Consider the following 21,900-nt stretch of genomic DNA (forward strand, 5'->3'; position numbering starts at 1 on the left):
ACTGATGTTTAGTGTAAGGCCCATGCTCCCCTACTCTTCTGTGAAGGCATTGGCGATGGTTTGGTGTTCGGCCTCTGAGTGTGCGCAGATGCAAGCGTCATCTGCGTACTGTAATTCAATGACAAGTATCCTCCTCAATCGCCTTCTCCCTGTGGTTGAAGAGCTCCTCCCAGAGTTGCAATGCAGATTCCGCCCACTAAGGGGAACAAGGAATGTGATCTTCACAGCGAGTCAAATTCAAGAGAAATACAGGGAACAATACCAACCTCTGTACATGGCCTTCTTTGACCTCACAAATGCTTTCGATACTGTCAACCGTGAAGTATTATGGAGGTGTCTCCTCAAATTCAGCTGGCCTCCAAGTTTGTCACCATCCTCTGCCTGCTCCATGATGACATGCAAGCTGTGGTCCTGACCAACGGATCCACCACAGACCCAATTCACGTTCGGACCGGGGTCAAGAAAGGCTGTGTCATTGCACCAACGCTCTTCTCGTTCTTCCTTACTGCAGAGCTGCATCACACCCTCAGTAAGCTCCCCACTGGAGTGGAGCTAGTCTACAGAACAAACGGGAAACTGTTCAACCTCCATCACCTTCAGTCCAGATCCAAGTTCGTCCCATTCTCTGTCATTGTACTCTATACCTCTATTGTTGAAGCCCAAGATCCCGTAAGTTTCTTTAACTGCTTTCTCAACCCACGCTGCCACCTTCAAAGATTTGTGCACATATACCCCCAGGTCTCTCTGTTCATGCACCCATTTAATATTGTACCTTTTCATTTATATTTCCTCTCCTAGTTCTTCCCACCAAAATGTATCACTTTGAACCTTTCTGCATTAAATTTCATCTGTCACGTGTCCGTTCATTTCACCAGCCTGTCTGTCTTCCTGAAGTCTTTCACTATCCTCCTCACTGTTCACTATACTTCCAAGTTTTGTGTCATCTGCAAATTTGGATATATTAATGACTTCGACCCAAGTCTAAGTCATTAATATATATCAAGAAAAGCAGTGGTACCTAGTGCCGACCCCTGGGGAACACCACTGCATTCCTTCTACAGTCTGAAAAACAACCTTTCCCCACTACTCTGTTTCCTGTCACTTAGCCAATTTCGTATCCATGCTGCCACTGTCCATTATATTCCATGGGCTTTAATTTTGCTGGTATTGGTAACAGATCCAGGATCACAAAATATAAAACCCAGTCGGTTAATCACTTTCAGCTACTGGACTTAGCGTGTGCTCCAACAGCATCTCTCTCACCTTCGATGGGTGAATAGAGCATCACACCTGCAAAGCTGGTTTCCATTTATATCCACTCAGCAAATGTATTTAACAAAAGCCTGTAGGCCAATGAGACACTGTTAAGATGCCAGTGTGCTGCTCTTTTGCTCTGCATTTTGCCTGTAATGGAAACTAACTGAACATTTCTCCCAGTGTAACCTTTGCTGCAATGAAATGTGTGGCAAATGGAATATTGGCATTTATTGCAGTCAGGAAGTCTTGCTACAACTGTATAGGGCATTGGTGAGGCCACACCTGGAGTACAGGTGGACCCTCCCTTATCCAGCACCCTTGGGACCTGGCCTGTGCCGGATGAGGGGTTTTGTCAGATAAGGGGAGGTCATCGGCCCGAGGGATGGGAGGAAGTCACTCAAGGTCGGGGGGAGGAGGTTGCCCAAGGTTGGGCACTGAAGTGTCAGTGGGCCGAGCAGGCCCCGAGGCATCGGCGGATCCAATGGGCCCCGAGGTGTCGGCGGATCCAGAGGCGTCGGCGGATCCAGTGGGCCCAGAGGTGTTGGCAGATCCAGTGGGCCCAGAGGTGTTGGTGGGACCAGCGAGCCCAGAGGTGTCGGCGGATCCAGTGGGCCCAGAGGTGTCGGTGAGCAGTGGGCCCAGAGGTGTTGGTGGATCCAGCGGGCCCAGAGGTGTTGGCGGATCCAGCGGGCCCAGAGGTGTTGGTGGGACCAGCGAGCCCAGAGGTGTCGGCGGATCCAGTGGGCCCAGAGGTGTTGGTGGGACCAGCGAGCCCAGAGGTGTCGGCGAATCCAGTGGGCCCAGAGGTGTCGGTGATCAGCGGGCCCAGAAGGCCCAGAGGTGTTGGTGGACCCAGCGGGACCAGAGGTGTCGGTGGATCCAGCGGGCCCAGAGGTGCCGGCGGATCCAGCAGATCCAGAGGTGTCGACGGATCCAGCGGGACCAGATCGGCGGATCCAGCGGACCCAGAGGTGTCGGCGGATCCAGCGGACCCAGAGGTGTTGGCGGATCCAGCGGACCCAGAGGTGTTGGTGGGACCAGCGAGCCCAGAGGTGTCGGCGGATCCAGTGGGCCCAGAGGTGTCGGTGATCAGCGGGCCCAGAGGTGTCGGCGGATCCAACGGGCCCAGAGGTGTCGGCGGATCCAGTGGACCCAGAGGTGTCGGCGGATCCAGTGGGCCCAGAGGTGTCGGTGATCAGCGGGCCCAGAGGTGTCGGCGGATCCAGCGGGCCCAGAGGTGTCGGCGGATCCAGTGGACCCAGAGGTGTCGGCGGATCCAGCGGGCCTAGAGGTGTCGGCGGATCCAGCGGGCCCAGAGGTGTCGGCGGATCCAGCGGACCCAGAGGTGTCGGCGGATCCAGCGGACCCAGAGGTGTCGGCGGATCCAGTGGGCCTAGAGGTGTCGGCGGATCCAGCGGGCCTAGAGGTGTCGGCGGATCCAGCGGGCCCAGAGGTGTTGGCGGATCCAACGGGCCCAGAGGTGTCGGCGGATTCAGCGGGCCCAGAGGTGTCGGCGGATCCAGCGGGCCTAGAGGTGTCGGCGGATCCAGCGGGCCCAGAGGTGTCGGTGATCAGCGGGCCCAGAGGTGTCGGTGGGACAAGCGGGCCCAGAGATGTCGGCGGATCAAGAGGTGTCCAGTGGGACCAGCGGGCCCCGAGCTGTAGGTAGGCTCCGAGGTGTTCTATGTTGAGGGGCTTCTGCTGCTGCTGATCACTTGCTTTTTTGTGTTGATTTTCTGTTTAGGTGAATGATTTAATTAAATCATAAAGGAAAGGTATAACCGTTGTGCCTAAAAAAAGGAATGGGAAACCTGGGGGGCGGGGTGAATGGGTCGTGTTCTGTGCATGCACCACCTGGATAAGGGAGTCCTGGATAAGAAAGGTTCAACCTGACTGTGTACAGTTTTGGTCTCCTTATTTAAGGAAGGATATACTTACATTGGAAGCAGTTCAGAGAAGGTTCGCAAGGTTGATTTCTGAGATGAAGGGGTTGCCTTATGAAGATAGGTTAAGCAGGTTGGGCCTATTACCCATTGGAGTTTAGAAGACTGAGAGGTAATCTTATTGAAACGTATAAAATTCTGATGGGGCTTGACAGGGTAGATGCAGAGAGGATGTTTTCCCTCGTGGGAGAATCTAGAACTAGGGGGCATAGTTTCAGAATAAGGGGTCGGCCATTTAGAACTGAGATGTGGAGGAATTTTTTCTCAGAGCCTCGTGAATCTGGAATTCTCTGCCCCAGAGAGCTGTGGAGGCTGGGTCATTGAATGTATTTAAGGTGGAAATAGGCAGATTTTTGAACAATAAAGGTGTCGAGGGTTATCAGAAGCGGGCAGGGAAGTGGAGTTGAGGCCAGGATCTTGTGGAATGGCGGAGCAGGCTCGAGGGACCAAATGCCCTACTCCTGCTCCTATTTCTTATGTTCTTATTTCTTTTAATCAGCCTCAGACCCTTGTTCATGTCTGTTGTAATTGTATAGAAAGGGGATGTGTAAAGAGATGGTGTTTGTATGGAGAAACAAGGCAACGGTATGTGTATGTGGGATAGTGACACAGCCTTGTGGTCACAGTCAGAGCAATGCACAGATATCCTTGTGGTTATGGTTTGAGCAGGGTCAGTACACAAATGCTCAAGCTAAGAGGTGCCAGGGATTGGGAGCAACAGCAGTAAATAAAATCTAAATGTAAATTCCGATATAGTTTATCTTCATTTATTCCTATGTTAATAACTTTTGCTGAATGTGGCCCACGCCAAGTGCCAGGATATTGGATCAGACCCACCATAAGAAATGAGTTTGACACCCCTGAGGTCGACAATGTCAACTGGATTCCCCCCATCCACCAACCTAACAACTTCTTTACAAACTGAAGCTAGTTTGTAAGACGTGACCTTGTTTTGTGGAAGCCGTGTTCAGTATCTCTAATGGGCCCCTTCCCATTCCCCATGATCGAAAACAGCATCTCCTGGAATCCCTTCAAACATCTTCCCAGTGATCGAGGTCACATTGATGCGCCTTTAGTTCCCTGGCTCGGATTTGTTCCCAATCTGGAAAATGGGAACTACGTGAGCTGCCTTCCAATCTCAGGGCACAATCCCTGACTCTATTGAGCTGTTGAAGATATGGGCAAGGGGTTCACAAAGCACGCGTCCCATCTCTTTAAACACCCTTGAGTGAATATCATCTGGTCCTTAAACACGTCAAGATTAACCGAAACAGAGAGTTTGCTGTCAGTGAAGAGAGACGAGAAGGACCAAAGTGCCATTTGCCCCTCTCAGTGTGGCCCTGAAGGACTGTGTCCAGGCTGAAGTTTTGTTCCCAGCGTACAATCCTCCCCCCAGATTGTCCTCTCTGAGCTCCAACCAGGTGATGCTAACTACTCAGGTGGGAAAGACAAAAATCTGCAGCAATGTGTTGAAAGTAACGCTGATTTATTTACCTATATCCCAAATAGTAAAGTCCAGTCCAGTTACAGGAGTATTATCAGCAGAAACAAACCCCAACTGGAAGAATGAACACGATTCAATCCTGGATTTGATTAACAGCAGAATCCAACTCCTGCAATCACTTGTGAACTCGCTGGTGTGTCAGCAGGCTGGATCACTGAGACTCCCTTCCCACACTCGGACCAGATGAACGGTCTCTCCCCAGTGAGTGCACTGGTGTACAGTGAGGTCAGATAAAAGCCCACCTGAATAGTCTCTAGTCAGTGTGAACACGTGGATGGCACGTCAGTTCCCTAGAACTTTTATCGCACTCCCACAATCCGGGCATTTAAAAGGCTTCTCCCCACAGTGTGAACTCGCTGGTGTGTCAGCAGGATGGATGACCAAGTGAATCCCTTCCCACACTCTGAGCAGGTGACTAGCCTCTCTCAAGTGTGAACTCGCTGGTGTTTAGTGAGGATGACCGAGTGAATCACGTCCCACACTCTGAGCAGGTGAACAGTCTCTCCCCAGTGTGAACTCGCTGGTGTCTCGACGGGTCAGAGAATCGGTTGAAGCCTTGTCCACAGAGAGCACATGTACCGTTTCTCCCGCTGTGAACGGTGCTTTTTGATTCCATGTTCAAATGATATTCAGATCCCGATGTATTGAGTTACACCGTCAGATCTCAATGTGATGTTTGATTTGAGCTTCCAGTCCACAAATTGTCCCATTTTAGTACCTGTAAAATGAATTCCAAACAGGAAAAATGGAGTGAGAGAGAGAACCCACAAAAGCATAAAGACAGTTTATGAAATTGAGCTGAAAGAATCTGGTCATATGTGGGGCCTGCACTAGAAAAAGTGACCATGAAAGCTGCCGGATTGTCGTAAAAACCCAACTGGTTCACTAATGTCCTTCAGGGAAGGGAACCCACCTCCCTCGACAGTCCCACATGGGAAATTGGTGGTCCTACTGGGCTCAGAAGTACTGTACCCCCCCACCCCCACCCAGCTGATGGAGATAGGGAATATTCCACCACGTGGAGCACTCTGGACTCTGGGTATGGACATCCGCCATAATCATAGAATGGGACAGCACAGAAGGTGGACACTTGAGCCATCATGAGTGCATTCCAGATCACAACTCACTCATGAGGAAAGTTTCCTCATGTTGTCTCTAGTTCTTTTGCCAATCGCCTTAAATCTGTGTCCCCTGGAGACCAATCATTCTGCCAATGGAAACAGTTGCTCCTTATTTACTCTAGCAAAACTGGAAGAACTTCATTTGGAACGGAGAGCCAGTGACACATTCTGTAACCAGGCGCAAACACTCTTGCACAGTCCAGACATCACTTGTTTCCCACTTGGCATGAAATTATAATTCATTTCATTTGATTTTAAATAGTTTTGTTAATATATTGAATCACGTTTCTCTAATTGCATTTCCCATCTCAGTTTCAAAGCCTCATTTATTTCCTTCCTCTGAGCCCCTGAACTTCATCTGGAAGTATAATGTTGGCGAGTGGTGATTGATTGCCCTGGGAATCAACAGGGAGAGAGGCCGGAGTCCCAGAGAGCAGCATGTTCTGCAACCAATCGTGGAGCTTGAGGGGTGTAACCTGAGTCGGACAGTCTGGTGAGTCAGTGTGAAGCCATTAAACAATTTATGGTTTAAAAACTCACGCAAGATTTCTTTTGTCAATAAAACAGTTTAACATTTGTCACTATTTTGTTTCCCTGGTGCGATGTTAAAGCTCTTTCCACAGGCAGTGGAGTTTCAGACACTTCAGTGCCAAGTGGACCAGGTGTTTAAAAGATCATTCATTTCCCTCTTTCCATATCGCTGAGAGTTAAAGGTAGAGATTGATTTCCCCTCATTATGTATCTGTTTGAGGGCAAATAGTGACTGGGACCGAACCCCAACATCACGCAGCACCTACAGGAGTGAAATGGAGAAATCAGAGCATGCATTGAATCTGGATTTCAAACAGAGAGGATGTGACGAGGAGAGAGTGCGTTGGATGGGGGACTTGCAGCTTAGGGACTAGAGACGAAAGAATGTTTCAGAGAAACTAGAACTGTGTTCAGAATTTCTACCCTGTACTTAGTGATGACTTTTGTAAATTATGAGGGCAGGTTGTAGAGACGAGGCTTGTATTCCCTTGAATATAGAAGATTAAAGGGTGATCTAATTGAGGTGTTTTATGATTAAAAGAGATGGTAGGGTAGATAAAGAAACTATTTCCTATGGTGGGGGAGTCCAAAACAAGAGGTCGTAACCTTAAAATTAGAGCTAGGCCATTCATGGTGATGACAGGAAGCACTTCATCACACAAGCTGGAACATGTCCCCGAGAGTAACCGAAGGTATGAGAACTGAAATAATCTAGAGTTAGAAAGCAGGAAAGGCCCAAAAATGGAACAGTCTGTAATCGAACATCAGGTAGTTTTCTCTTATCTTGGAGATATCAAATGCTCGACAGTGTGTTTGAAAGAAAGCTGATTTACTTGACATATCAAAATATTAAATTCCAGCCCAGTTTTGGGGTTATTAACATCAGCAGAAACAAACTCCAACTGTCAGAATGAACATGGTTCAGTCCTGGATGTGATTAACAGCAGAATCCAACCCCTGCAGTGAATTTGATGGTGTCTCAGCAGGTGGGATGAACAGGTCCAATCTTCCCACACAGGGAGCAGGTGAACGGCCTCTCCCCGGTGTGAACTCCCTGGTGTCTCCGCAGGGTATATGACCAAGTCAATCTCTTCTCACACACTGAGCAGGGGAACAGTCTTTCTCCGGTGAGTATATTGGTGTGTCAGCAGGTTGGATGAATCAGTGAATCCCTTCCCACATTCGGAGCAGATGAACGGCCTCTCCCCAGTGTGAACTCGCTGGTGTTTCAGCAGGTAGGATGAATTAGTGAATCCCTTCCCACAGTCAGAGCAGCTGAACGGCCTCTCCCCGGTGTGAACTCGCTGGTGTGTCAACAGGTGGGATGACTGAGTGAATCTCTTCCCACACATTGAGCAGCTGAACGGCCTCTCCCCGGTGTGAACCCGCTGGTGTCTCAACAGTAGGGACGACAATGAGAATCCCTTCCCACACACCGAGCAAGTGAACGGTCTTTCCCCAGTATGCATTCGCTGGTGTGTCAGCAGATTGCATGACTGAGTGAATCCCTCCCCACACACGGAGCAGGTGAACGGTCTCTCCCCAGTGTGAATTCGCTGGTGTGTCAGCAGGTTGGATGACTGAGCGAATCCCTTCCCACACACGGAGCAGGTGAACGGCCTCTCCCCAGTGTGAACTCGCTGGTGTGTCAGCAGGTGGGATGGGTAAGTGAATCCCTTCCCACACTCGGTGCAGGTGAACGGTCTCTCCCCAGTGTGAACTCGCTGGTGTGTCAGCAGGTGGGATGTCAGTGTGAATCCCTTCCCACACTCGGAGCAGTTGAACGGCTTCTCCCCAGTGTAACTGCATCGATGAGTTTCCAGCTCAGACAGAGAATTGAATCTCTTCCCACAGTCCCCACATTCCCATGGTTTCTCCATGGTGTGGGTGTCCTTGTGTCTCTCCAGGTTGGACGATCAGTTGAAGCCTCGTCCACACACAGAAGACGTGTACGGTTTCTCCCTGCTGTGAATGGTGCGATGTTTTTCAGGCTGTGTAACTGGTTAAAGCTCTTTCCACAGGCAGTTCACTAGAACACTCTCACTCGGGTGTGTGTGTGTCTGGTGCTTTTCCAGTCACACTGATGTTTGAAATCATTTCCCACAGACAGAATAGACAAACATTTCTTCTTCCACATTCAAAGGCAGATGATATTCAGGTCCTGATGAATGGAGTAACTCTGTCAGATCTTGATGTGATATCTCGTTTGAGTTTCCCGTCTGCAAATCCTTCCCTTCTAAAGCCCTGTAAAAGGAGTTTAGAAAAACCATCACTGAATGCAGGATAGAAATTCAGAACAGACAATTCTAGTTTTCATAGAAATTTACATCACAGAAGGAGGCCATTCAACCCAGTGTGTGTGTGCTGGCTGACAAACAGCTGTACAGTCTAATCCCACTTTCCAGCTCTTGGTCCGTAGCCTTGTAGGTTATGGCATTTCAAGTGCATATCCAAGTACGTTTTAAATGCTATGAGGGTTTCTGCCTCTTCCACCTTTTCAGGCAGAGTGTTCCAGACCCCCTCCAACCTGTGCGAAAAAATTCTCCTGAAATCCCCTCTATACCTTCTACCAATTACTTTAAATCTATGCCTCCTGGTTATTTTCCCTCTGCTAAGGTGAATAGGTCCCTCCTAGCCACTCGATCTATAACCCTCAATTTTATGCACCTCAGCCTCCGCTGTTCGAAAGAAAACAACCCCAGCCTAGCCAATCTTTCCTCATAGCTAAAAATTCACCAGTACAGGCAACATCCTCATATCTCTTCTGTACCCTCTCGTTCCTGTAATGTGGTGACCAGAACTGCACGCAGTACTCTAGCTGTGGCCTAACTCGTGTTTTATACACTTCAAACACAACCTCCCTGCTCTTGTATTCCATGCCTCGGCAAGTATTCCGTATGCCTTCTGCCTTTTAACCACCTTATTCTATCTGTCCTGCTTCCTTCAAGGATTTGTGGACCTGCACACCAAGGTCCCTCTGTTCCTCTACACTTCAATGTCCTACCATTTATTGTGTATTCCCTCATCTTGTTAGACCTCCCCATTACCTCACTGCATTACCTCACACTTCTTGAATTCCATTTGCCACTGTTCTACCACCTGACCAGTTCATTGATATCTTCCTGCAGTCTGCAGCTTTGTCTCATCAACTACACAGTCAATTTTTGTATCATCTGCAAACTTCTTAATCATACCCCCTACATTCAAGTCTACATCATTGATTATATACCACAAAAAGCAAGGGACCAAGTACTGAGCCCTGTGGAACCCCACTGGAAACAGCCTTCCAGTCACAAAAACACCCATCAACCATTACCCTTTGCTTCCTGCCTCAGCCAATTTTGGATCAACTTGCCACTTTGCCTCGGATCCCATCGGCTTTTACTTTCGTGACCAGTCTGCCATGTGGGACCTTATCAAAAGCCTTGCTAAAATCCTTATAGACTACATCAAACGCACCAACCCTCATCAACCCTCCATGTTATCTTCTTAAAAACTTCAATCAAGTTAGTCAGACACGACCTTCCCTTAACAAATCCATGCTGACTGTCCCTGATTAATTCGTGTCTTTCTGAATGAAAATTTATCCTGTCCCTCAGGATTTTTTCCAATAATTGAAAGACAAATTTGGGGAAATGAATTGTATTTTGTCACCCCATCAAGATTGGGGGCAGAGGGACAATAAATAATATTAATAAATTATTTTAAAAATCGGTGAGCAGACAGGTCTGCAGTATGTTCACTATTCAAGCTGACCAAAATCAGGCCGTTTTGATTGGATTTGGAGACCAAAACTGTAACAAACCCTCAGCGGAGACTCACACCCCATTGAGTAAACTCCAGAAGATATTTTTTCTGGTGATTTTTATTAATTACAATTTAATGAATGCCGTAACTGACAGGTTCAATTAATGTTTATTTTCCAAATGCAGCTTGTAAGAGCGAAAAACTTTAATTAGGGGTAAAGTAAATCGTTGTAATTAAAATTAAGTAAGAAAGACTGAGAGTAAGGTTTAAAATGCGTTCATGGTACAATAGCTGAATTAGGCAGAAACATTAAGGTCAGAGAAATTCTCTTGAGAGATAAGAACACCCACAAGATTTATGTAGACAGCTCACAGAAATAATGAGAGGAGGCCACAATGTTCCAGCCACAGGAGATAACAGGGACAATGCCTCTTTTAAGCAGAGGGTAGCCATATGTCTGCCAAGGACATCAGTCTGAGAATTAGTCTGGGAAGACGTTCCCAGAAATGTAACACGTAACCTGCTATTCTCTAGCAACAGTCGTCAGAACTGATTGTACCAATGGAATCATTAGAAATTACTGAAACCAATAAAATTAATGTAACTGTAGCACCCAATGAAATTGTTGTAACCTGTATTAACCAATGGAACACTTCCCCACGTAGTTCCACCATTTTGACTGTATCTAAACTGTATAAAAATGTAATTACACAGCTTGTTCTATGAGATCGATGTTGAGAGCACTCAGTAACGGTACTGATGAGGCCGGATCGCCCTTGATTAATCAGGTTTTAATAAACAACTCTTTTCTCTATAAAAAAACCTTTTGTGTGAGTGTTATATTTTTAATACCCCACAACATTATGGCGCTGCAAGCAGGGTTACAATGGGCAGCCGACAGACAAACGTATACGAATCCATCATGAGTGAGTATCTTCAACTACCTCATAATCCGACGTGAGCCGTTATGAGACGTGTCTTTTGCCCGGGGTACTTGAATCTGTGAAAAGTCTGTTATGGTGTTAAAGACTTTGGCGAATTGGGAAGTCACGATAGACACTATCAGAAGGCATCGATGTGGATATGGCCTCTAAGTTCAAGGGGAACCGGGTAGAGGAACCATTAGTATCTAGAATACAGATAAATCGATAAGGTGTCGATGGGATTGCAGGCTCTAGGGGTAGGGGAAACTGACTGGAGGGACAGTCAGTATCTAGAATACAGTTTAATCGATAAGAAGTCAGTGGGACTGTAGACACTGGGGTTAGGTGATACAAGTGGGAAGACAGTCAGCATCTGAGAATACAGTGAAACCGATATAAGGGTAGACGTATCAAAAACTGAGTATGACGTGTAAAGATATGCTGGACACTGCTCTCTTATGGGGGGCTAGGATATTTTTCGGATGACCATAAAAAACCTGATAGTGACTATCTTAAGTGACGTATAGATCCAAAAATAGAGCTGACCAAACAATTAATAAGCTTTGTTGAATGAAGAGAGACTTTGGTGAACGTTTGTCTTTGAATGAAAGTGCTTGTGTGATTTTTGACTGCGGAATATTTGAGGTGGGAATTAATGAATTTTTCATGTGTCTGAAAGCCTGTTTGGAAAAAATGGTGGAGCTGTCTGTTTGTTTTCGCTCCACCCACTTTTTCGGACAGTGAAAGTTTTTTTTTTAAACCCTTTGTAGTGTTGTCCTGTATGTGGGAAGTTTTAAGAAAGTGTGAACCTAGAATTGAATTACATTTTAAGGTAGAAGCACAGGTGCGGATTTATTCGGATGATAAGTTACAGAGCTAGGAAATTCACAAAAGATAGGTTTGTTGAGCAAAAGTTCAAAAATGCGTGGTCCCGTTGGTTTTTAAAAAGAATTTCGACACGCTCATTTACTTGTCAAAAGAAACATATAATCATTGATTACATTGGGTTGAAAGACAATAAATTTAGTCTAGGAATGAGATAAAGAACGGAGAAGGGAAATTGTAATGCCTTCAAAAAAAGCCTGCGGACTGGGGAAGTACGCTCCCATTTTCCTTTGTATAAAACCTTGACATGAAAACTTCTAGCTCAGTAAAAAGAGTTTTAAATAAAAGATTGGCAGTACAATATTTGAATTGTGATTGAGATATTTCAGGTGATTCTCCTTGATAAACATTTTGGTTGTATTGGAAAATCTTGGGTTTGGAAGCCTTTTTAATAAAATTACACAACTACTGCATCAGAAGCTGCAGCTTAAAAAGATGTAATTTATGAAATACTGTATCACAAAATTGAAGCTACAGAGCAAAAGATTAGAGTTTTTGATGTTCAGCTTCTAAAACAGAAATTGGGCACACAATTATAAAACAAGTACTTTGCATTCTGTGATCTGTGAATCACTATAAGCATAAATGAGAAGTCCGATCAAAAAACACAGTATTACCATATTTGACATTTTGTAATCCAACAATAAATACAAATATTACAAAAGGGGAGCAGAGATTAGGATGGGAACAGTGAAGAGCTCATTTTGTTGTGAAGGGTTCAAGTACCACGGGTTAAGAGAAGGCACAACAAAATACTGAGATACATTCAAAATAAAATGTTAAATCTGATCTCTTAAAAAAAGAAATAAAACTAAAAGGTTTGGAAACAATCTAGAAATACCTTGGGGGAACCAGAGTAATTTTGACAGGCATGCTAATGTGGGAAGTGTCCAACTACCTGATAAAACCAGAAGCTGCACAGGCTGTGAGACAGATAGTGGAGGAAGTTACTGGAAAGCGGTATACTTAGAGGTAGAGGGAACAACAAATGCCCCTGTCTGGCCCATGCAAAAGCCGGACGGATCATATCGGTTAACTATTGATTATACTGCCCTCAATAAGGTGACTCCCCGTCAACATCCCATCGTGGCCAGCCCAGCCACCACATTTAATGGATTAAAACCAGAGCATAAGATCTTCACTGTATTAGACATAGCCAATGGATTCTGGTCCATACCCCTGGCAAAAGAGTCCCAAGATAAGTTTGCCTTCACAGTCAGCGACCATCAGTATACCTGGACACGGGTCCCACAAGGGTTCCACAATAGCCCGGCTATATTCCACCGGACTATGAGTTGAGCCATAGAAAAGGTGGATTTAACCCTGTATAGGAGTACTACACTACAATACATAGATGATCTTACTAATAACATCCGAGGATGATAGGGGGCATACAGGAGCACGTATAGAAATACTGGAAGTCCTGCAGGACACAGGATTCAAAGTAAATCCCAAAAAAGGCACAAATCGGACAAGCTGTGGTATAGTACCTGGGACACGAAATATCCCAAGGAACTAGGACCATGTTCACTGACAGGAAGGAGGCCATTAGGATTATGCCCCAACCAAAAACAGTCCGAGGGGTGCGTAAGGTACTGGGGCTCTTTAACTATTTGCAGGAATTTTGTACCTAACTTTGTGGCAATCGCAGAACCAATACAGCTGCTCGTGAAATTGGGAAAACCATCCTTAGAAACTGTAGAGTGGGCCCCGAACAAGAAGCAGCATACGGTAATCTGAAGGAAGCCCTAATGTCAGCTCCAGGGCTGGGACTCCCGAACATGGATCTCCCGATCCACATATATTGTGAGAACCAGGGAGGCTTCTATGGAGCCGCGGTGACACAAATGCATGGGGATAGGATGAGACCCGTAGCTTACTACTCGTCACAGCAATCTCCAGCGGCTGCCGGTCTGTCCAGATGCCTGGCCGCACTGGATTGTGCCACTTAGGCAGTCAAAATTAGTGAGTCTGTCATAATGATAGGAGAAATAATACTGCACACAAAACACACACTGGTGGAAATGCTAAATGGGAGGCAGTCCTATTACCACATGATTGGCTTGGATCAAGGGACTCATTTCACGGATCAAGTGATGAAAGAAACTTGTAGAATATTCGGTATTAAGCCGCCTACGAGACAGAATCAGAAAGTATGTGAGGGAATTGAGTGAGCAGTTGAAAGGTATGCGACATGAGGTCCGAGAAAGGCAGAAGGAGGAGGACGAAGGCAGTGAGATAGCCGCCTCGGCTATAATCCCTGAGGTGGGGGCGAAGGTAATGGTTAAGGAAGTGGCAGAGAAACCAGGGTTCGCACCTAGGGGAGCGGACCATATGAGGTATTAATTAGTGGAGATACATGTGCTTGCATTGATATGAAAAGTAGGGGTCGATGGAAACACTGGTCTCAGCTGAAAGAATATAAAGGTACGATAGATGGACTTTTTAAAGAGGATTAGGATGTATATTTGCAATATTAGGGATACTGGCTATAATAAAGTGGATCTGGAAAAGGGCACATGCCCGGAGAAACGGTGCAAACAATCCAGTTGAAATAGAAATGGTAAGACAAACTAAAAACCTGGAATATGCAGGATGTGTTTTATCAACAGAATATAAACGTGATCACCACCGTCCTTCCGATTCTACAAGGACAAGCTACAAGGCTGCCCCTAGGGCGCCCAGAAGCATATACTCACACCAGAGGGTACAACAACTACATAAAGCAGCCCCTAGGGGGCGGCATCTGAGTGGCAGGAGCGTTTATCTTGAAGCCACAAGATAAGTGGGTAATAAAATGTTACCTGAATATTGTAAACCAACGAATTAACCTTGGGAAAGCACGTGATAGTTAAACCTGGAACAGAAGCAATAGTACATTGTCTGGACCCAGAGAGGGACATGATCTTAGGGCCGTCCTCGTTAATAGGTCATATGTGAGGAAGAGAGAAAGTATTCAGGTCCAGCAGTGATGATTAATAGTCACGACCCCAGGACCAACAACACTACCACCAATTACTTGACATCCCCTTACTGAAGGCCCGCCCGGCGGGTTGGTGACGAGATCGGAGGGAATGTTGTTATTTGACAATGTGCAGCATGAAATGTTACCTGTGAGCATAAATTTAACAGACCTATACCTGCCAGAAAAGTTTAGCCCCAAGACTAAAGTGCTGTGCACACGATTGCTAGACACAATCCTGAGAAAAGCTAGTGACACATCAGGAGCAAGGGAGTATCATAAGCAGCTGAGACACAAAGGAGGAAGACAGAGATCATCTTTAGGGAGTAAGTACAGGGACCTCGCTAGTAGATGCACTCGCTATACAGGTGATCCAAGCAGGAGCAGATAGTTTGAGGAGAACGATGGAGGTACGATGAGGAAACAGGCCGGGATAGGGATAGAATCTTCAGAGTTAGGATCTAAAACATCCAAAATACTGCTGGAGGGTATATCCGTATTGGAATGCCATGCACAAACAATTAACGAGCTAAATAAGCAGGAATGAGAGGACGATGCCGAGGGCAGGAAAAGAGACACATCATGCCAATGGGAGACGGATGATCGGTCAGGTGAGACACAATATGGATCAGATACAAACTGGGCGGCGATTCCAGATTGGATAAATAGCACCCAGTTGAAAGAAATGGTACAGCACACTGGGCCATTAGACGCCTGCACCCTGAAAGGAATGACTAGGGTGTATGCGGTTACAGGAGGATGGGAGGAGAAACAAACATAATACGAGGGGAAGAGTACATCTGCGATGGACCAGTATGAGATCAAAAAGAATGGAAATATAAGGGGAATATCTTTATGCGGATGCCGGAGAGAAGGAAGCTTAACTATATGTACTCACCCAGTGGAAGACTGGAGCAAGGATAGCTGTGGGTTTGACAATACTACAGAAGGATGTGTCATTGGAATAAGCCCTGCCCGAACCGAACCCACACATTAAGCCTATCAAGGGTGAGGAGAATATTGTGTGGTAACTAGCCTGGGAACTTACGATGATGGAGGCTTGACTTGTAACATTACAATGCCTAACTTTTGCTTTACTCCCAGAGTGTCGGTGGTAGTGGGAAGAGCACACATGACCTATATAAACGCCAGGAAGGCAATATAAGCGATGAGATTAAGCAAGATATTGATGATTACATGGAAGAGCAAGCACCACCAATTCCCGTTACTTGAAGATTTAACTGAGCTCAAAGGACCGTTAAGAAATTACATTATAAGATATTATGAGTTAAAGGATAAAGGCAAAGAACTGGACAGTGAAATAAAGGATAACCTGAAAAACCCACCTTGATACTTGAGATTATACATCCATGGATAAGGATCTTTTCACATGCCCTAGTGGCAGTAGATAGTAATAACCTTGAGTTGGTTGGTGATGTTATGTAACAAATGCAAAAACAGGAGAGGCATACCCGAGCAAAGTTACAAGATAGGGATTAGAATTATATCCCATGTGTTAGTCGTAGTGCAGCTGATAGTGGTGCTGATACTCCGGGGAGAATGTGCAGGCAGATACAAGAGACGCAGAGCAAAGACGTTGGCCAAGGCCCGTAACCAAGAACGCAGAAAGCCTTTGTTAGATCCAAAAAGGTGTAATCAAACACAAAGACGGCATGAATACCTGATATGAGTCGTGAGTGTCCCAATCCTATCACCTGATCAACGAAACCGAGGCGAGAGACACACGAATCAAGACAGGAAAAGGCAGGGAAAGGAAAATTGTTGTTCGTGGTGGGTATTAGGGGTTACCACCTGATCAAATGGGGGATTGTAAGAGCAAAAAACCTTAATTAGGGATAAAGTAATTCGGTGTAATTAAAATAAAGTAAGACTGAGAGTAAGGTTTAAAATGCATTCATGGTAGAATAGCTGAATTAGGCAGAAACACTAAGGTCAGAGAAATTCTCTCAGGAGATAAGAACACCCACAAGATTTATGTAAACAGCTCACAGAAATAATGAGAGGCCGCCACGATGTTCCAGCCACAGGAGATAACAGGGACAATGCCTCTTTTAAGCAGAGGGTAGCCATATGTCTGCCAAGGACATTAGTCTGAGAATTAGCCTGGGAAGACGTTCCTAGAAATGTAACACATAACCTGTAGGCAGCTATTCCCTAGCAACAGTCGTCAGAACTGAATGTACCAATGGAATCATTAGAAATTACTGTAATCAATAAAATTAATGTAACTGTTGCACCCAATGAAATTGTTGTAACCTGTATTAACCAATGAAACACTTCCCCACGTAGTTCCACCATGCTGACTGTATCAACTGTATAAAAATGTAATTACACAGCTTGTCCTGTGAGATCGGCGTTGAGAGCACTCAGTAACGGTACTGATGAGGCCGGATCTCCCTTGATTAATCAGCTTTTAATAAACAACTCTTTTCTCTACAAAAACCCTTTCGTGTGAGTGTTATATTTTCAATACTCCACAACATTAGCTCCAGACCCCCAGACTGAGCATTAATTCAGCCCGGGTAATTGACGGGAGCTCCAGACCAATAGGAAGAGCGGGGGAGGGGCTGGAGGACCGAGCGGGCGGCTGGTCCTCCAAACAATGGGAGTGTGAGGGGGCGGGGCTTGTGACATCCAGTGGGCGGGGCTGAGGCTGGATCGTCCCTGATTGCTGAAACTCTGCCCCATTTTTAAAGCAGGTTTCTGTCAAACTCCAGCAAAAATTGGACCTTTTCTTGTGGCTTTAGACAGATGGAACTCTGGGGTGGAGCAAACATTGCAACATTTGGTAGTGAAATGGGTTCATTCAGGACACACAGCAGGGATTATTTCAGGAAATAACACACTGCAGTGAGAAAGGAAATGCAGTGGATGTTGTGTAGATGGATTGTCAAACAATGTTTGATAAGATGCCATACAGGAGGCTTGTTGATCAAATTAAGGCTCACAGTATTAGAGGGAGTAGGGCCACGTGGAGAGGAAGCTAGGTAAAGAGCAGAAAACAGAGAGTAGTGGTTAATGGATGTTCTTCAGACTGGAGAGATGTAAACAGTGGTGTCCCCCAGGGTCAATGTGGGGACCATTGCTCCTCAATAGAGAGAAATGATCTGGACTTGGGTATATGGGGCAAAAGATCAGATCTCCAGATGACGCCAAAAATGGGGAGTGTGGGGAACTGTGAAGATGACTGTAAGTGAGTTCAGTCTGAATGCACAGGTTTGTAAATGGGGCAGGTAGATGTCAGATGAAATTTAGTGCAGAGAAATCTGATGAGATACATTTTGGCAGGAAGAAAAAGGGAGGAAATGAACATTAAATAGTAAAACTTTAAAAGAAACGGAGGAGCAGAGATTTTGGGATCACGGAGACATGGCTCCAGGGTGACCAATGCTGGGAACTCAACATCCAGAGATATTCAACATTCAGGAAGGATAGACAGAAAGGAAAAGAAGGTGGGGTGGCATTGCTGATTAAAGAGGAAATTAATGCAATAGTAAGGAAGGACATTAGCTTGGATGATATGGAATCGGTATGGGTGGAGCTACGGAATACCAAAGGGCAGAAGACGCTAGTGGGAGTTGTGTACAGACCACCAAACAGTAGTAGTGAGGTTGGGGACAGCATCAAACAAGAAATTAGGGATGTGTGCAATAAAGGTACAGCAATCATCATGGGCGACTTTAACCTACATATTGATTGGGCTAACCAAACTGGTAGCAATGCGGTGGAGAAGGATTTTCTGGAGTGTATTAGGGATGGTTTTCTCGGCCAATATGTTGAGGAACCAACTAGAGGGCTCGCCATCCTAGACTGGGTGATGTGTAATGAGAAAGGACTAATTAGCAATCTTGTTGTGCGAGGCCCCTTGGGGAAGAGTGACCATAATATGGTAGAATTCTTTATGAAGATGGAGAGTGATAGTTAATTCAGAGACTAGGGTCCTGAACTTAAGGAACGGTAACTTCGATGGTATGAGACTCGAATTGGCTAGAATAGACTGGCGAGTGATACTTAAAAAGGGTTGACGGTGGACAGGCAATGGCAAATATTTAAAGACCACATGGATGAACTTCAACAATTGTACATCCCTGTATGGGGCAAAAATAAAACAGGGAAGGTGGCTCAACCGTGGCTAACAAAGGAAATTAAGGATTGTGTTAAATCCAAGGAAGAGGCATATAAATTGGCCAGAAAAAGCAGCAAACCTGAGAACTGGGAGAATTTTATAATACAGCAGAGGAGGACAAAGGGTTTAATTAGAAGGGGGAAAATAGAGTATGAGAGAAGCTTGCTGGGAACATAAAAAGTGACTGCAAAACCTTCTACAGATATGTGAAGAGAAAAAGATTAGTGAAAACAAATGTAGGTCCCTTGCAGTCAGATTCAGGTGAATTTATAATGGGGAACAAAGAAATGGCGGACCAGTTAAACAAATACTTTGGTTCTGTCTTTACGAAGGAAGACACAAATAACCTTCTGGAAATACTAGGGGACCAAGGGTCTAGTGAGAAGGAGGAACTGAAGGAAATTCTTATTAGACGGGAAATTGATGGGATTGAAGGCCGATATGTCCCCAGGGCCTGATGGTCTGCATCCCAGAGTACTTAAGGAAGTAGCCCTAGAAATAGTGGATGCATTGATGATCATTTTCCAACAGTCTATCGACTCTGGATCAGTTCCTATGGACTGGAAGGTAGCTAATGTAACACCGCTTTTTAAGAAATGAGGGAGAGAGAAAACAGGTAATTATAGACCAGTTAGCCTGACATCAGTAGTGGGGAAAATGTTGGAATCAATTATTGAAGATGAAATAGCAGCACATTTGGAAAGCAGTGACGGGATCGGTCCAAGTCAGCATGGATTTATGAAAGGGAAATCCTGCTTGACAAATCTAGATTTTTTTGAGGATGTAACTGGTAGAGTAAACAAGTGGATGTGGTGTATTTGAACTTTCAAAAGGCTTTTGACAAGGTCCCACACAAGAGATTGGTGTGCAAAATTAAAGCACATTGTATTGGGGGGTAATGTACTGACGTGATAGAGAACTGGTTGGCAGACAGGAAGCGGAGAGTCGGGATAAATGGGTGCTTTTCAGAATGGCAGGCAGTGACTAGTGGGGTTCCGAAGGGCTCAGTGATGGGACCCCAGCTATTTACAATATACATTAATGATTTGGACAAGGGAATTGAGTGTAATATCTCCAAGTTTGCAGATGACATTAAGCTGGGTGGCGGTGTGAGCTGTGAGGAGGACGCTAAGGGGCTGCAGGGTGACTTGGACAGGCTAGGTGAGTGGGCAAATGCATGGCAGATGCAGTATAATGTGGATAAATGTGAGGTTATCCACTTTGGTGGCAATAACACGAAGGCAGAATATTATCTGAATGGTGGCAGATTCGGAAAAGGGGAGGTGCAACGAGACCTGGGTGTTATGGTACGTCAGTCATTGAAAGTTGGCATGCAGGTACAGTAGGTGGTGAAGGCGGCAAAGGTATGTTGGCCTTCATTGCTAGGGCATTTGAGTATAGGAGCAGGGAGGTCTTACTGCAGTTGTACAGGGCCTTGGTGAGGTCTCACCTGGAATATTGTGTTCAGTTTTGGTCACCTAATCTGAGGAAGGACATTCTTGCTCTTGAGGGAGTGCAGCGAAGGTTCACCAGACTGATTTCCGGGATGGAAGGACTGACACATGAGGAGAGACTGGATCGACTGTATTCACTGGAGTTTATAAGGATGAGAGGGGATCTCATAGAAACATATAAAATTCTGACGGGATTGGACAGGTTAGATGCAGGAAGAATTAAAGGCAATGAGGAATATTGGCCCCTCTGACCCCGAGTTCTAGACTCTCGAGCCACGAGAAACAGCCTCTCAGCATTTGTGTGAGGGAGTGCTTCCTGACATCACCCCTGAACCATCTTGCGGTGGACGCCCTCACCAGAGGAAATAGTTTTTCCTTTAATCATCTTAAACATCTTAATTAGGTCAACCATTAATCTTCGAAATTCAAAGGAATACAAGCCTAGTCTGTGCAACCTGTCCTCATAATTTACAAAAGTCACCACTGCAAGTACAGGATCATAGAATTACAGAAATTTACAGCACAGAAGGAAGCCATGTCCGCCTAATCCCACTTTCCAGTTCTTGGTCCGTAACCTTATAGGTTACGGCACTTTATGTGCGCATCAAAGTACGTTGAGTATGTGATGAATGTTTCTGCCTCCCTTTCAGGCGTGAGTTCCAGACCCCCACCACCCACTGTGTGAAAAATTGTCTCCTCAAATCCCATCTGAACCTTCTACTAATTACTTTAAATCTATGCCCCCTGGTTATTGACCACTCTGCTAAGGGAAATAGGTCCTTCATATCCACTCTATCTAGGCCCTTCTTAATTCTATAGACCTCAAATAGGGCTCCCCTCAGCCTCCTCTATTCCAAAGACAACAACCCCAGCCTATCCAATCTTTCCTCAGTTAAAATTCTCCAGTTGAGGCAGCATCCTCGTAAATCTCCTCTGTACCCTCTTTACTGCACATCTTTCCTGTAATGTGGTGACTCTAACTGCACGCAGTACTCTAACTGTGGCGTAACTGGAATTTTATATAGTTCAAGCATAACCTCCCTGCTTTTATATTCTATGCCTCGGCTAATAACCACCTTATCTACCCGTCCTAGTTCCTTCAGGGATCTATGGACATGCACTCCAAGGTCCCTCTGTTCCTCTACACTTCTCAGTATCCTACCATTTATTGTGTATTTACTTGTCTAGTTAGCCCTTCACAAATGCATTACCTCACATTTCTGCAGATTGAATTCCATTTGCCACTGTTGTGCCCACCTGACCAGTCCATTGATATCTTCCTGCAGTCTACAGCTTTCTTCTTCATTATCAACCACATGACCAATTTTCATATCATCTGCAAGCTTCTTAATCAAAACCCCTACATTCAAGTCCAAATCATTGATTATATACCACAAAAAGAAAGGGACTAAAGTAGAGCCCTGTA

At 45.5% G+C, this 21,900-nt stretch overlaps 1 pseudogene; it reads right to left on the bottom strand.

Annotated features, from left to right (window-relative positions):
• LOC139251236 (zinc finger protein 84-like) overlaps positions 1-21,900 on the bottom strand; it is a 49,570-nt pseudogene that overhangs the window by 8,734 nt on the left and 18,936 nt on the right.

The sequence above is a fragment of the Pristiophorus japonicus genome, unplaced genomic scaffold, assembly GCF_044704955.1.
Source record: "Pristiophorus japonicus isolate sPriJap1 unplaced genomic scaffold, sPriJap1.hap1 HAP1_SCAFFOLD_425, whole genome shotgun sequence".
NCBI lineage: Eukaryota > Metazoa > Chordata > Chondrichthyes > Pristiophoridae > Pristiophorus > Pristiophorus japonicus.